Source organism: Carlito syrichta, unplaced genomic scaffold (assembly GCF_000164805.1).
Source record: "Carlito syrichta isolate Samal-C Ts95f unplaced genomic scaffold, Tarsius_syrichta-2.0.1 Scaffold314781, whole genome shotgun sequence".
Taxonomy (NCBI): domain Eukaryota; kingdom Metazoa; phylum Chordata; class Mammalia; order Primates; family Tarsiidae; genus Carlito; species Carlito syrichta.
This window is the reverse complement of record NW_007258877.1, coordinates 31,806-49,756: the sequence shown is the minus strand read 5'-3', so window position 1 is coordinate 49,756 and position 17,951 is coordinate 31,806. Positions and strand designations below refer to the sequence as shown.

Here is a 17,951-nt window from a genome sequence, read left to right as displayed (position 1 = left end):
CAGAGGGCTCAGGGAATGTTTTTCACATTTTTGCTGTCTATGCAATAGCAGATAAACTACTACAATCATCAGTTCTATAGGAGGAGGGCTGACTTTAAAGGAATTAAGGGAAAGGTGCTCATGTATTTTTGTATCTCTTACAGGACTCTCTGGTCCATTATTAAAACAGTTAGCATTTTAAGTAAAACTTCATCAGGTATTGGCAAGACAGATCTGGACCCCTGAGCCCTTAACCAAAAACTAATATATGCACCTCTGTTTGCTAAAATGTGAATCATATTCATTGTATATATATAGGGGGAGGTGAAAATAGGCTACATTGATGTTTTGTAGACAGAAACACGAACTTCCATCAACCCTGCCTCTACTGGATTTTCTGAGCTGAGCCCACCCCGAGGGGTCCCTTCCTGTTGGCAGCCCACTCTGTGAGATGGCATGAGCCCACCCTACTCTGTCCATGCATGGGCATGGCACTCAGCACCTTTGTTTCAAAAATCACACTACCTTTTGGAAGTAAAAATATATCTTCTACCTCAACCATTTGGACCCTTCAGAGAGTGTTACTATAGATGGAAGAGTTTGGGTTCTAAGTGGGTGTTTACTCCCTAAAGTATTCCTTGCTGGATTCAAAAACTATGAACTAATTTGAACAGAAATCTTTCCAAACAGAATTTTATGGCTTCTTCTTCCTGAACCAGTGACCAAATGTGGTTTGATATGGTTTTCATCACTTATTATCCCCAGCATGAACATTTTTTTAATGAGCAAGGCTGTAATGCTTCTGGAGTTTACTAAAACTGAGAAGGATTTGGGCTCTTATCCGAATGAACCTGTCTAAACTCATTCCTTGCTCTAATGATAGATGTCAAAGATCTGAATTGCCTTGAATTTGGAAATGATTCTTATCTACGGTAACAATAGATAAGTTGTGTGATGCAATAACAACAGATATGTGTAATCTATGTGCAGTAATAGTAAATACAGTTGGAGTGAAGGCAAACTATATGCTCCCGTAATACTGCATCTGTTTGTCAGTGCCTTGATTTGGTGTGTCCTACAGCAGCGCACTACCTGTTTGTTTTTTCTTCCTGGTTTTTAATTGTATTTCAAATATAATTGTATTGCCAAATAGATGTGTCCCTTCCTAGATTAGGGGTCAGTGTCATAAGTTTGTTTATTTTACACCTGTATAATTACATTCATTTGCCATATTCCAACCAGAGCTGGTATCATGTAGTGGTTAAGAGAACTGGTCGGGCTGTTTGCAAGTCCTGGCTCAGCTACTTAGCAGCTGTGCAACTTTTGGCAAGTTGTTTAACCTTTCTGTGCCATAGTTGTCTTCATCTTATCTGTAAAATAGAAGTGATAACAGCACCTAGCTCATGGAGCTGTTGTAAAGATTAAATACGTTGAGTCTATAGAAACAGGCATAACACATACTGAAGACTCAGTGAATATTGGCTTTTTATAATCCTTGTAATTGTTAATAAGATTATGAATACTCATTGTTAAACTGGGTCACTCACTTCTCTGCTCAATCTCCATGGCCCATCCATCACTTTACCTCCTGAAAAGACCTTTCCCAAATGTAATCTACTCTGTCTTTAAGATACCAAGGACACTGTGATCTGCTTTTCTTTTGGTGCTTTTGTTATCATATCTACAACTGCAGTCATGGAGATACTGACTCATCTTCACAGGAAACAAACAACTCAGCAGAGGGTAAGAACTGGAGTACTGATTACCACTTCCTAAAACACCAGCACTTAAGGTCAATCGAAAGCTACTTTTGAGCTGAGAGTAGGTAGATATCTGTATCTTAGGCAGCTCTTTCACTCAAAAGTTACCCATAAACTGCTTCTTGAGGAATGTCGCTGACTAATGATATAATCTTACAGAGAAGAACTTGCCCTGGGAGTGAATAATGTTTACCAGGAAAATAAAGTTTTCTTAGTGTTTTTTTGGACTGCTGAATCTCAGATCTGCAAACCAGTAGAAAAACCAACCCCTCCAAAGAATGTGACTTTCAGTAAGAACAGCCGGGCTTTCCTTTCATGCCCAGACCTTTCTCTTGGAAAAGGAAAATCAATACCCTGCAGGGGATTTTCCAGGTTGGTTTCCTCCAAGGTTGCCCTGCTCTGGCAACACATGTTGACAGCCCAGATGGAAAATGTTGAAACACCCATGAGCTTGCTCTTCCAACTACATCAAGCTGAAGCCTGTGGAATATTCTTTTGATATAACTAGGCTTTTTCATACTCTTCCAATTCTCTCAAGTTAAGGAAGGAGGAATGTGGATTCAATGTATACCTATCAGTGATTGCTAGTCTGTATGAATCACTGGTTTTAGTACTTGGACAGTTCACATTCTACAAAAATATTCATGGACTCGACTCAAAGGTGTGTTATGACTAAAAAAAAAAATTGCATGTCCAGGGTGCACGTACTGCGCGGTTATTTCTAAAAACTAAAATAAACATTGAGGGCACTTTACAAAAGCAAAGAGGAATTTGTATTTGCTAAAGAGGGGGAGATGTGAGAAGAAGCATTGTTGCCTTGAAGAAAGGGAGGAACTTAGCCTCTGAAGAGAGTTCTACAGGCCTATCCCAAGTTTCTTAACTTAAAAATACCTGCTACGCCCAGCCCAGTAAGGATCCCCTTCTCTCCTTTCCCTCTGAGGCTTCTCCTTTCCCTTCTAACCTCTACTGGTTTCCTCTTACTGCAAAGCAACCAAGCTAAACTGGCCTCTTCACACGTGGTGTCTAAAAACGTTTGAGAAGGACTTCTGTTTGTTCTCATTACTCAGAAGTATTCCCAAAATTTTCACGTAGCTCTTCTTTTACTAACTAAACAAGGTGTTTAAAAAATTGAGATAAATAATACTATAAGAAAAGGTTTGGAACTGGGTGTGGTGGCTCAAGCCTATAATCCCAGCACTTTAGGAGGCGGAGGCAAGAGGATTACCTGAGCTCAGAGGTTCGAGATCAGTCTGAGCAACAAGGCGAGACCTCGTTTCTACAATAAATCAAAAAATTAGCTGGGCATGGTGGCACATGCATGTGGTTCCAGCTACTTGGAAAGCTGAGGCAGAAGGATCACCTGAGCCCAGCAGGTCGAGGCTGTGGTGGCCATGAGCATGCCACTGCCCTCTATCCTGGGTGACAGAAGGAGACCTCAACTCAAAAAAGAAAAGAAAGGTTTTGGCAGTAAAGGAACACTGCCATGGGAGGTGGGGGAACATAACATCAATAAGGGTAACTGACCTCAAACCAGACAAAGTGGGGACCAAAAAGAGGCCCAAACTTAACCTGTACAATAACCGCATATTTACCTAATCCTGAATTGTACCCCATAACTTTTTTTAAAAATTGAGATAACTAAAAGTTTGCCTCAACCCACTAAATAGTGTAATATATACTGTTGCGTGCTTTATCAGCATAGGTTGTTAAGGATACCTGATCACTATGCGTATCTACACATTCTGTTTGTGCTACCTACTAACAATGAATTTTCATAATATAAACTTCTTTTTCAGTTGAAAAAAGTTTAAACAGAACTGCCATTGAGCAATGATAAATGTCAGGAAAGATGAGGAGAAGGAATCATACTGAATGTGTTGAGCTCTGCTTGGGATCTCAGAACTTGGGATTTCTTCACACATCACCAGGAAGCCCGGGGGAATTACCTGCACTCCTGCTGTCCTATGCAGTGGTCTTCTCAAATAGTCTGTGACAGTCATAGCCTGCTATCACACCTCTCCCTTCCAGTAAAAATCTTATAAATAATTGATATCTTCCAGACCCTGCTTGGTTTCCAAAGACTTGGTAACTTGAAAAATATATGGTGCATCCTAATTGAAGAATAAAGTCTGCATACAAGAAAATGGGTGCGTTTGAAGACTCCTTACAGCATTTGAACTGAGTTCAAGATAAAAGAGACATGAAAACATAGCTAAAGGCACAGAAATGTCCATAGATGAAAAGAAACACTAACTTTAAATAAAATAACTGAGGTTTCCAGATTTGGAAGGAAACTTTCAGACTCTCATCATTAGTGTAGGAAATGATGAAACATAACAAACGGTCACACATGGCTTATTGATAGCAGTATGAGGCCAGAGCTGAGATTCTCTGATCTCCAGTTCATTGGGTTTTCCTACAACAGGGATTCTCAGTGTCTTAAAATTATGCCCATGAAGCTTACTAGGACAGTGACAGTCATGATCCCCTTCTAAACCTAGGCTTACCCAAATGCCTTGCTCTGGGTTGTATATAGTACACAGAATTCTGTGTAGAAGAGGGAGATCTGTACAATAGTGGGTACATCATACCCTTTTGTCCAGCACTTCCAGATGACCCCATGAATAAACCCACAAAAGCTACTTTGGGTTTCTTGCCAGTCAAAGAAGCAGATTTCAGTAGATTGTTAGACTAAGTGGTAGTTGTAAGTGAGTTTTGAACCTGTTTTATTCCTGGGCTTGTAGCAACTGCAGACTTGTTTCTCCAGTCTACACAAGAAACCTCTGGAGCAGACGGAAGGAGGCACTTGATGGATAACCTTCTTCTTGTCACACCTCGGCTCCAGCAAAGCCAAACTTCTCTAGGACTGTTATCTGTTCTTATCTCTCTCAGTCGTGGATGTCAATGAAAACTCTATTTACGTAAGTAGGAAAACATCGTCTCTGATTTTTATCATATTGATGAACAAAGGAAAATTTCCCCTCTTGTCATGGTAGGAATAAAGATTCTCCATCATTTGAACTGTGACGCTGTGACTATTTCTTGTATGCATTTGCACTCGCTGGGCAAATGATGAGAAAGGCTGGGTGTCCTTGGGAATCCAACATACCTGCCAAACGTATGGCGAGCCATGATCTACGTGATACTCATTGAGCACAACAGAGGTGGACATGTTGGGACATCTGTAGTTGTGTGATGTCAAAGAAGGGTTTGCTGCAGGCTGTGGCTTGACATGCTTGGAAACATTTGCCAGCTTTTTGGAAGCAATATTATATTTCCATGTGCAGCACATCCATTTTTTTATTCTGACAAAATGTGGTAAGTGGGAGCAACAACATGGAAAGCTGCTTATACCTACAGGACTCTCATTTCTGTGTGCTTCTATGAACTACACATACAAGTCAGGACCTCAGCCTCATCCAGAGAGCAGTTACCACTAACATATTATATTTCGGAACTTCTAATCATTATGTAATATGATGTGTCTAGACATTCAGACAACAAAAGCTGTGGTACTACAAAATAGTGGCTAAGAATTTGGTCTCAGAGTCTTGTCACCCTAGTTCTTCAGCATGCAAAATGAAAATATCTACCGTTTAGGGTTATCGCAAGCATTAAATTACATTATGCAAATAGAGTACTCTCATTACTGACACACATAAAGTGGCCTAAAAATATCACCTACAGTCAGCATTACATGATGCCAAACCCTGAATTCAAACTGGGGACAAAACAATAATCCAGATTTTCTTCAAATGATTAGGAATATTAAAATATTTTAAATAATGTGATTGACCAATTTTTTTAATTTGGAAGAACACAGACTTATCCTTAAAATTACCTTCTCTTAACACTTTGTTTCACATAGGGTGCCTACCATAGTGATTTGCATGTAGTTTGGTTGGCACAATTAATGTTTGCAAAACGAGTGAATAGTGAATTGCTAACCAGCACGTAGCATATGATTTGTTCTTTCAAACTCCATGCAAAAATTGCATAGATGTATATATTTAGCCTCCATTTTCCTGAGGACATATGAGAACTGTGGGATGGTCTATTTGAATGCAGGTGAATGAATTTCCTTATTTTCTTGGCTCTCATCTGTGTGAATGTCATTTCTATTGACAATTATGTTCATCATACTGCTGATATCTTACTTTTGCAGAGTATCTCACAGGTTTTAAAAATTCACAAAAATTATTTCATTTCGACTCCATTAGCGAAGTAGATAGGGCTCATTATCGTTACCTAATGGAAAGAAAAATATTCAGGCAGATGGTGACTTGTCTAAGGTCATACAATTGGTACACATAAAAGAGAGAGAAGAGTATATAAACATGGCTGATGCTTAATACCTGTTGGATGGATGGATGGATGGTGGATAGATGGATGGCTGATGGATGAACAAATGAACCTGCTATTCATATTCTAAGTCTACTGCTTTTTCTACTATACCAAAGCAAACAGATTAAAGTATTGTCTTAGTAATTGTATTTATTTCCAGTTTTTATATCTTTTCTGTATGTTTATGGAAAAATTACTTGCCATAATTGATTAACAAATTAATCTTTGTACAAATAACTATTACCACCCTGCTATTTACTATGCATTGGCAATACAGCTATGAGCAAGAAAGACCTTCTTCAAGGAGCTCATATTCTGTTTGGGGATTGAAGGACAGACAGAAAACACCACAGGGAACAGAATCCTTGGCCTCATGTCTCCTGTGAATTTCAGGCCGAGGAACAATCTGCATTCAAGGGAACCCAGTCAGCCTAGTCCATCAATTCAGTGGTGAACTGTAAGAATGGTATTCGCAATTTTCAGACTCACAATGCACTGTGGAGTGAAGAACTAAACTAAGGTATTTCTGTGTTTAGGAGTAAACAAGGTAAATACATGTATGTAAAAAATATGCAAATTGATAACACAAAAAAATATACAAGGATAATAAAGCGATCAGAATAGAGCCTGGCAGTGGAGTAGGGAGGGCTATAAAAATGCAGGCATTTAGTCACTTTATAGCTTAAGAATTTTAAGGCACCAGACTAAGGTATTTAATGCCATTCAACTCAATTCAACATACACTGAGTGCTTATTATGGGCTAGACATTGGGTTCAGGTCCATTTCATCAGTATCTTTACAACAAACCCAAGGCCTAGCATGAGGTGTATACAACATAAAGGCTTTCTGAAATATAAAATTTAAAAAATAAAATAAAATATAAATGAATGAAGCTGGATGGCCCACTCAAGAATCTGAGTCACAAAAATAAATTGAATAATATTTCTTTTTCATTCTGATTCTATTCCTTATGTTCACTATTTCACTTGAGGATACTTGCAAGTTTCAAACCACCCAAGTTGACCTTAGTGATTTCCTTCCTTGAATTGTTTTCTTCCATTACAGTTGTAATACATTACTACAACCTTAGTAACTTGGAACAACACGCATCTATGATCTCACAGTTCTGCCACTCAAAAGCCCAAGTGAGCTCGACTGGGTCCCCCACTTAAAAAGTTTCTCGAGGCTGAAAGCAAGGTACTAGCTGGACTGGACCCTTATTTGGAGGCTCTGGGGAAGAACTTCCACCTAACTTCATTCAGATTATTGCCTGAACTCAGTTTCTTGCAGTTGCAGGACCAAGGGGTAGCTGAGAGTCTTTTTCAGCTTCTGGAGACAATTTTCAGCTTACCCTCTCCGTCTTCAACCAGCTATATGAAGTCCTTTGCACAGGTGTGGAATATTTTTCATGCCTCAGTCTCTCTTGGCTTCCCACCAGAAATAAGTCTCTGCTTTTTAAAGGGTGCAGGTGATTAGATAACAAACACCTGGATAACCCTTTGCCATATAACGTAACTAAATCCCAGAAATAACATCAGGGGTCGAAAGTACTGTGGGCCATATTAAAATTCTGCTTACCATACTCTCCGTAGCCTCTCACATCCCTAGATTTATCAAGGTCTCCCATCCTTTCCTATTTTTGTTTGTTTGTTTTTTGAGTCAGAGTCTCACTCTGTCGCCCAGGAGGAAGTGCAGTGGCATGCTCACGGTCACTGCAGCCTCCACCTGCCAGGCTTAGGCGATCCTTCTGCCTCAGTCTTCCAAGTAGCTGGAACTACAGATGCATGCCACCGCTCCCGGCTAGCTTTTTGTGACTTATTGTAGAGACGAGGTCTCACCAAGTTCCCCAGGCTGGTCTTGAACCCTCAGCCTCAGGCAATCCTCTCGTCTCAGCCTCCCAAAGTGCTAGGATGACAGGTTGAGCAGCCGGGCCTGGCCCCTTTTGAATTACTATTACATGTAAATAAATGAACGAAGTGGGTTGGTGCATTTACTAGGAAGTGTAAGGGACTAAAGAACCCACGTCTCACCTAGGAGCCCAATGTTAGATGTTCAAGAGAATCTTAAACATCCAGACATGGAGGGAAAATATCTCTATTTCAACTGTATTATTAATATTTCTTTAAACTATGCAAATCAAAACAAACATTTCTGCTGGCTACAGTAACCCTGGGTGACCAGGTTATAATCTCTGCACTAGACTCTCTGCACTGATTTTTACCTCTTTTTAAAACAGGGGTTCTATTTATCAGTCTCCAATATCTGGAATTTCTCTGACACCTGTAGGTTCTCAATTAATGTGCATTCAATGAATCAGTGCTTCTATTATTTTATGTTAGCTAAAATGGGTTTGGGTTGTATGTCATCTGCTTCTTTCACAGGAATGTAATAAGAATCAGAGACTTTTCACCTCCTTAGAGGACAGTCATTGCACCTGACTTAGAACCACAACAGTAATAAATATAACAGTAATATTTATTTTATTTTTAATTGACAAATAATAATTGTATATATTTATGGGGTACAATGTTATATTATGATACATGTACACATTATGGAATTATTAAATCAGACTAATTAACATATTAATTACCTATTTACTTATAATTATAACATATTTATTATACTTATTTCTTTGTGGTCAAAACATTAAAAATATACTCTTGGCCAGGCGCAGTGGCTCAGCCTGTAATCCCAGAACTTTGGGAGGCTGAGGTAAGAGTATTGCCCGAGCCTGGGGGTTCGAGACCAGCCTGGGCAACTTGGTGAGACCTTGTCTCTACAATAAATCACAAAAACTAGCCAGGCATGGTGGCATGCATCTGTAATTCCAGCTACTTGGAAGGCTGAGGCGGAAGGATCACCAGAGCCCAGTAGGTCAAGGCTGCAGTGACTGGAAGCATGCCACTCCAGTCTGGGTGACAGAGTAAGACTCCAACTAAAAAAAAAAAAAAATATATATATATATATACATATATGTATGTGTACACACACACATATGCACACACGCACACACTCTTTTGGCAACTTTGAAATAGACAATGCATTATTAGTAACTATAGTCACCATGCTGTGCAGTAGCTCACTAGAACCGATTGCTCCTGTCTGGCTGAGACTTCATGCCCTTTAACTAACATTTCCCTTTTCTTCATTCCCTCACCCCACCTCCAGTCTCTGATAACCACCATTCTACTTTCTACTTCTACAGCTAGACTTTTTTGGAGTCCACATATAAGTGTAATCTCGCAGCATTTGTCTTTCTGAGTCTGGTTTATTTCACTTAGCATAATGTCGTCTAGATTCATCCATGCTGTCACAAATGACCGAATTCCTTTCTTTTAAAAGACTGAATAGTATACTGTTGTGTGTTTTCACCTTTTCTTTATCCCTTCATAAATTGATTGGCACTTAGGTTGTTTCCATATCTTGGCTATTGTGAATAATGCTGTAATAAAGTAGAAATGCAGACATCTCTTCAACATATTGGATTTCCATTTGTTGGTATATACCCAGAAGTGGAATTCTTGAGTCATATGCTAGTTTTATTTTAGTTTTCTGAGGAACCTCCATGTTGTTTTCCAAAATGATTGTACTAATAGACATTCCCACCAATAATGTACAAGGGCTCCTTTTTCTCCAGATAATCTCCAACAATTGTTGTGATTTGTCTTTTTTATAATAGACATTCTAATAGATGTGAGATAAAATCTCATTGTGGTTTTAATTTGCATTTTCCTAGTGATTAGTGGTGCTGTGCATTTTTTCATGTTGACCTGTTGACCATTTGTACATCTTTTTTTGAAAGATGTTTGTTTAGGTCCTCTGCCTGGTTTTTAGTTGAGCTATTTGTTTACTAATTATTGATTAGTTTGATTTCCTTATTTTGACTATCAGTCCCTTATCAGATGTAAGATTTGCAAGTATTTTCTCTCATCTGTTTCTTCACTCTATTTCCTTTGCTGTGCAGAACCTTTTGAGTTTGATGCAATCCCATTTGTCTGTTTGTGGTATTGTGGCCAGTTTGGGGGTCACATCCAAGAAATCACTGCTGAGACCAATGCTGTGGAGGCTTTCCCCTACTTTTCTTCCAACGGTTTTACAATTTCAGATCTTCTGTTTAAGTCTTTAATCCATTTCGAGTTGGTTCTTGAATATGGAATGAGATAAGACAAGGTGCATTTTAATACTTGAGGAATAAGATATGTTCTAGGAGCAAGGCTATTCACTATATAGTGAATAGCCTTGCTATTATATATATAATGTTTTCACCATTGAAACTAAAATTGCTGAAATTGCACAGGGAAGATATCAGCCTTTGACAATATTTATATCCACATCATTTAGAGATTGCCCAAAAACATTTATTCTGTGTCTGAAGTCATATTTTAAACTTCCCAAGCAATCATTTGGATACTTTACAAAGGGTTCTTCACTCTACCCAAAGGCCAGGTTTTTAAGTATCTTACCAGTCCCTGATACTCCCAAGAGTTTCTCACTTGGCTCTTACCAGTGTAACAATCTTGCCTGATACTATATTAGCACTAACTTTGAAGTCTCATTCAAAATTTAAATGTTGTCTTTTCTCCAAAAATAAGGTGACCCCAAAATAGTGATCAGGTGTTGTGTGGGGCAGGATTAAGAATGTGGATAATGACTTTGCTGAATTACTGAAAAGTGCCTTAGTCGATGATAGAGATGAAAGGTCCATCAACAAAAGAACATACAGTAAACATTGAATTTATGAGCCAAATATCACGCTACATTTCCATAGGCCCTCAGAACCTATTTCTCAGCAAAGTGAAGAAAATTAGCTTTTGAGCTCAGAAGTTATCAACAAGGAAAGTTAGGAGAACTGCCAATTCTATTGCAACTGTACAAAGATAAATGACACCCAGTGAATTAGCCTGAAGATAAATGTAGACACTCAAAGATAGGGTATTGTCACAGTGTCATTTTCTGTCAAAATTAAATTTAAACACTCAAAGCTAGGATGTTGTCACAGTGTCATTTACTGTCAAAATTAAAGGATATGTACTTAAAGAATTTTTAAAAAATATTACGATTTCCTCGAGCTCATCACGAGACCATCTGACTGTAGAGATGTTTCCAGTAGATAAAGAAGAACGTTAGTCTCTCCTTAATATATATTAATAAATAATATGTTCCTAAGGACACCACACTGGATTTATATGGCTCACTGGCCAATTTCAATGGGGAGTTCTCACTTCTTCATTTGAGACCTAAATGCTTTACAATTATGAACTGGAAAGAAACCAAACCCTGAAAAATCATAAAGGAAGTGAACCTATGCTTTGTAGTAGATGGTGATGCTTTTATTTTATGATCACAAATTAAATTTAGTCATCTTTTCAATAATGTCTAAATGTCCCAAGCCAATTGAATGATACTGAGTTCTCAGAAAAATAAACGGAACAAAATGGGTTGTTTTAAGGAAACTAAATCTTACACCATAAAAGACAGCTGCTTTTCAAATAACATCAATTGGATTTTTAAAATAACCGATGAGGAGTTTGTTTTCTTCCTTCTTTGGAGACTTTTTGGTCAAATATAGTAACCAGAATCTACAATTTGGCTCTCCTCCCTGCAAGCATTCTTATGTTCAATTCCCACTATTTTTAGCTTTATGCAGTTATTCCAAGAACATACCTTTTCTCAGGAAACAATATTTTCTCCACATTCAAAGAGAAAATTTAAGAAAAGTTCAGAAAAATGCAGACTCCCTAAAAGTGGACTTGGCCTGCTTCTTCTCAGAACTTAAAAACAATGGAATCTTTTTTTTAAAAGCCCAATCACTCTAAAGAACAGGGGCAGTTGCAGAATTTGTTCCTATAATTATACAACTTGAACAGACGTAAACCATCAGACATAAACACCAATCCCATCAAAACATTTGCATTCCTACTGTTAATTAATTTTTACCTTGTTTTATAGTTAGTTCCTCATGATCACTGTCTCTCACAGTTGACATTAGTCTTGATAGTCTAGAGAACAATGACTCAAAAGACTCGATTATTCTTTAGTTTTACAATAAAAAAAAAGTTGGTATTCAGCAGCACATCATAACTGACTGGCAACCTCTACTAAGAGAAATTGGCATGTGATGATCTAGCAGAGTATGTAGTCCCTGCATTTATGTTTTATTGTAGGGATGTGATATAATGAATTATGAATAAGTAAAAACAAGTGGTTCTAGTCTAAAATATCTAGAAATAACTGACCTCCTTGAGGTCGGGAGTCAGGTGTAATTCACAGGGTTGAAAATTATTAAAAATGCAAACTCACTGTGGTGAGTTCTACTGCCTAAGGTTTGAGCAGGTGTTAGAATAATTAACAGTGGAATACTAAATCTACATTCTGTTCCTTTCCACTTACAGATGCTGTTGGACAGGAGGAAATGCTGACATTTCAAAGTCCTCTACTATATGCTTAGACCCAGAGTAGGTGGTTCTTTGCTTAGTAGTACAAACTTACAGGTACTTTGGAGATGAAAAGTAGGCTTAATTAGACAAGAGAAGGAAATCAGGGACATCCAAGTAGGAAAAGAGGAACTTACGTTATCCCTTTTTGCTAACGATATGATCCTATCCCTTGAAAATCCAAGAGAATCTGTCAAAAACCTCCTTGCACTGATAAAGGACTTTGGCAAAGTCTCGGGGTACAAAATAACTGTGCAAAAGACAGTTGCATTCTTATACACCAACAACAAGCAGGCAGAGAACCAAATAAAAAGCACAATCCCATTCACATTGTCACACACACACACACACACACACACACACACACACACACACACACACACAATACCTTGGCATCTTCCTAACCAGAGACGTGAAAGACCTTTACAATGAAAACTACAAAACACTGCTCGGAGAAATCCAGGAAGACATAAACAAATGGAAAAATATTCCATGCTCATTGATAGGAAGAATCAACATTGCTTTTTTTTTTTGGAGTTGGAGTCTCACTCTGTCGCCCAGACTGGAGTGCAGTGGCCGCTCCCGGCCACCGCAGCCTCGACCTGCTGGGCTCCGGCGATCCTTCCGCCTCAGCCTTCCGAGTAGCTGGAACTACAGGCACACGCTACCATGCCTGGCTAATTTTTTTTTTTGATTTATTGTAGAGATGAGGTCTCGCCAAGTTGCCCAGGTGGGTCTCGAACCCGCGGGCTCAGGCAATCCACTCACCTCAGCCTCCCAAAGGCGCGGGATTACAGGCTGAGCCACCGAGCCCAGCTGGGGTGGATTTTTTAAAAATGTGGTACATATACACAATGGAGTACTATGCAGCCATAAAGAAGGTCAGGCATATGGACTTTGCAACTTGGATGGATTTAGAGTCTATCATACTCAGTGACCTATCATAGAAACAAAGAACAGAATACTATATGTTCTCACTCATAAGCAGACCTTGAACAATTATCATAATATTATAAGAAAGGGATTGGCAGTAGTGGGAAACTGCCAGGGGAGGGGAGTTGGGATTGGCAGTTGAGGGAAACTGCCAGAAGAGGGGGCACACCTCATCAACAAGGGTACCTGCATCATGAACATTTGTATACCTAATACTGAATTGTACCCCACATCTTTAAAATAAAAAATTTAAAAGTTAAAAAAAAGGAAAACAAGAAAAGTAGGCTCAGATGTGAGTGGATGGTGGAGAGTTAACTTGCAAAACACCATCGAGTCATGGGTTTAAAAAAAATGGATTAGATTGAGCTGGGGGAGGCCTTGTGAGAGGAACGGGGGGCTGAGTAACATGACCAGATACTTCAAGGCAATCCCAAGCCCTAAGAACAAGGATGGGCAATGATTAATTTTGAGATGTTTACATTTCATAACTGTGAAAACCCTCTGTGTTTCACCTAAGCTTTGGTAAAACCTAAAATAAACACTGCCATCAGTTGGTCTGTTGAACTCTTAGTCCTTTCAAGCATTAAATCAAACGTCACCCCCTCTTTGTGACTTCACCTGATGTACCCATCTCCCAGGAAGTCCATCCGAGAAAAGTCATCTCTTTTTGCTCTGTTTCATGGTACCTCATTTATAATTTCCAAACTTACTATCTGAATGATAGTGTTGCTTTGAAAATGTGTCTCATCTATAAGACTATGAGCTATTTTTAGTCAGAGGCCTTTTCTATTTGTTTTTGTTTCACCCAAACCCCAGCACTCTGCCCGGCTGGTACCTATTTAGTATTTAATAAATGTTGGTGGAAATCGGTCAAGGCAGTCTTCTAAGAATAAGTAAACTTTGTAAAAAAAAAAAAAAAAAAGGAAAGTTTGAAAAAAAACCTTCAACAATTTATTAATCAGATGGACAGATAACAAAAATAATTTCACTCTAGTAGCAATTAATGTGGACTTCTAATGTTTTGTGGATCAGTATCCTAGACACATAGCACCTTGGACGGGAGTCCCTTAATAAAATGTGTTGGTGATTGTTTTCAAGTCTCCACCAGACTGTAAACATCCTGATGCCCAGACTGTTTGGTATTCCTGTATACCTGCCCACCACCTGCATGGTACTTGACACACATAGTAAGAATGTAGAAAAAGTCTGAGGAAGGAAGTAGGAAAGGGAAGGAAGAAAGGGGAAGAATTTAGAAGCATGAAAAAAAGTCAAAGGGTAAACATTTAAGACTGCGGTATGAAAATATTACAAAAGCGCTTTTTTCTCTGTGTGCTGGGGGGTGTTTAGGCCAAAAAAGACACTCAGACATGGAAGAGTTTCCAACTTGACAGCGACTGAGCCAAAAGAAAATCTGATCCTTCCCTGTCTCCTCCTTGTTCCACGGTGCCACATACGCATCTGACTAACGTCAAAACAGAAAGCTGGCCTCCTCTGTAAAAATGAGCTGGCAGCTGCTCCCTGTGACCTTTAAGAATCAATCATTGAAACGGGCGCCCGAGCAAGAGGAAATGGCCTTCAGCTGGGCTGTTTCTCGTCTCCATAGGCTGGTGAAGAGGCAGGCATTCAGTGACGAGCAGCATGATTTTTGTTTTCAGACTGCCTGCCCAAACCTTCCAGAGTGTCCCATAGCTTCACTGCAAAAAATAACACTAGCCTACAGTATAACAGGATGTGAAAACTCCACGTCTTGAGACAATTTCCCTCCTGTGCTGCTGCTTGGCCTGTTGGTCTCTTACTCAGCCCAGTGCGATTTGCGTAAACGGCTTTAACAGCCAGATATCGAGAGCAAACATTGGTCTTTCTTCTTCCTGTGTTCCTGAGTTTTCGCTTCATCCAAGTGCACCTGGCAACTCACCGGATCACGAGGTATTGCCTAGGTCATATTTATGAGCTCAGTGTGGGTAAACACAGCTGATTGGTGGCCACCGATTTTCCTTCGTTGCCCAGCCCTTTCCTCTCCCCCTTTCCAAGGTTAGCTTCCAAGGTTAGCCTGTGTCTCCTGGCTCTTTCAAAAGACCCTGTTGAGTGGGGTGTCCACAGCACATGCAGCACCTGTCCAGACATTTAAAAACACACAGAAAATATGGTTTCTAGAATAATATTGCTCCTTTGGTATTTTTCAAAGCTCCTGCTTGTGAAGCTTATCTTTTTTTTTTTTTTTGCTTCTGAATAAGTAAAGGAAATTGACAGTTTCTGTTATTCTTCTAAGGAAGACACAAACACACACACACACACACACACACACACACACACATGCATTCACACACACATCTTCCTGAAGAGAATATGTTTTGTTTGTGGAATAGAAAAGAGAAGGGAAAGGAAGCTGCTATGCTTTATAGTACACTTTTTATTTTTTATGTTAGATTCGGGGATACAGTTGCATATTTGTTACATGGACATATTGCGTACTGGGAGTATACATTGTTCTAAGGTAAAAAAAATCCAATGTGTTGGCTTTCAGAAATCATACTGTATAATTTTACATACTAAAAATTTATTAGATTGTACACTTAAGTGTACAGTCTAAATTATGTCTCAATAAAGCTATTTTAAAAATTGTACTATATCAGAACATTGGATATAAATCATATTTCCCAAGAGAGATTTCAAGTAAAGACAGTCAATCAGAAAGAAATGAAGCTGCTTTCTAAATCCATATTATAGTTTTTTCACATAGGCTTACCACAAGAACACAGGTGTCATGAAAACCAGCCCTAAAAGATGGGAGAGGAAAAGACTCATGTAAACATTGACATCATTGAACACGTAGATTCAGGTAAGTCCACCACTATTGGTCATCTGATCTACAAATGTGGTACGATCAACAAAAGAATCTTTGAAAAATCTGAGAAGGAGGCTACCAAGATGGAAGAGGACTCCTTCAAGGGTGCCTGGGTCTGGGATACACTGAAAGCTGAATGTGGGCACGGTATTGGCATCTCCATACAGAAATCTGAGACCAGCAAGTGACTATCACTGATGCCCCAGGACAGAGACTTCACAAAAATCATGACTACGGGCACATCTCAGTTTGATGGTGCTGTCCTGATTGGTGAATTGAAGCTGGTATATCCAAGACCCAGCAGACCCATAAGCATACCCTTCTGGTTTATGCACCAGGTGTGAAGCAATCGTTGGTGTTAACAAAGTGGATTCCACCAAGCCCCCCTACAGCCAGAAAAGATACAAGGAAATTATAAAGGAAGTCAGCATTTACATTAAGAAAATTGACTACAGCCCCAACACAAGATCATTTGTGCCATTTCCTGTTTGAAATGGTGGCAACATGCTGGACCCAAGTGTGTACAGGTGTTGGTTCAAGGGATGGAAAGTCACCGATAAAGATGTCCATGCCGGTGGGACCATGCTGCTTGAAGTTCTGGACTGCATCCTACCTCCAACTAGTCCAACTGACAAGCCCTGGCATCTGCCCCCTCCATGGCGTCTACAAAATTGGTGGTTTTGGTACTAGGTCAGTGGACTGAGTGGAGACTGGGATTCTTAAACAACTATGTTGTTCACCTTTGCTCCGCTCAACATGACAACCAAAGTAAGATCTGTTGAAATGCACCATGAAGTTTTGAGGGAGGCTCTTCCTGGGGACAGCATGGGCTTCAATGTCAAGAATGTGTCTGTCAAAGCTGATTATTGTGGCAGCCTGGTGACAGTGGAAAGATTTGCCCATGGGAGAAACGGGAGTCACTGCTCAGATGATTATCCTAAACCATACAGGCCAAATCAGTGCTGGCTTTGCCCTGTAATGGATTGTCGTACAGCTCATATAGCTTGCACGTTTGTTGAGCTGAAGATGAAGACTGATCGCCCTTCTGGTAAGAATCAGGAAGATGGCCCTAAATTCTTGTGATCACATAATGCTGCCATTGCTGACAGGGTTCCTGGCAAGCCCATGTGTGTTGAGAGCTTCTCTGACGATCTTCTTCTGAGTTGTTTTGTTGTTCATGATCTGAGATAGACAGTTGCTATGTTTGTCATCAAAATCATAGCAAGTAGACCCCTGGAGCTGGCAAGGTCACTAAGTTTGCCCAGAAAGCTCAGAAGGATGAATGAATATCCTCCCAAATACCTACCACCTCAGTCTTCACAAGTGGTGGAAGAATGGTCTCAGACCTGTTTGTCTCAACTGGCCATTTAAGTTTGATAGTAACCTTATGATGCCTTGTTTACAATAATAAGGAATCATAAAGACTTCAGAATAAAGGGAGAATGTTTTATGAACCATTTTGGTTTTCAACAAGTGGCAGTTTTAAGTTATTCATTTTCTTTCTTTCTTTCTTTTTTGAGTTGGAGTCTCACTCTGTTGCCCAGACTGGAGTGCAGTGGCACGCTCCCGGCCACTGCAACCTCGACCTGCTGGGTTCCGGGGATCCTTCTATCTCAGCCTTCCAAGTAGCCGTAATTACAGGCATGTGCTAC

At 39.5% G+C, this 17,951-nt stretch overlaps 1 pseudogene; it reads left to right on the top strand.

The window, feature by feature from the left end:
- The first annotated feature begins 14,953 nt into the window (after positions 1-14,953).
- On the top strand, positions 14,954-17,490 carry LOC103274451 (annotated as a pseudogene).
- The last annotated feature ends 461 nt before the right edge of the window (positions 17,491-17,951 follow it).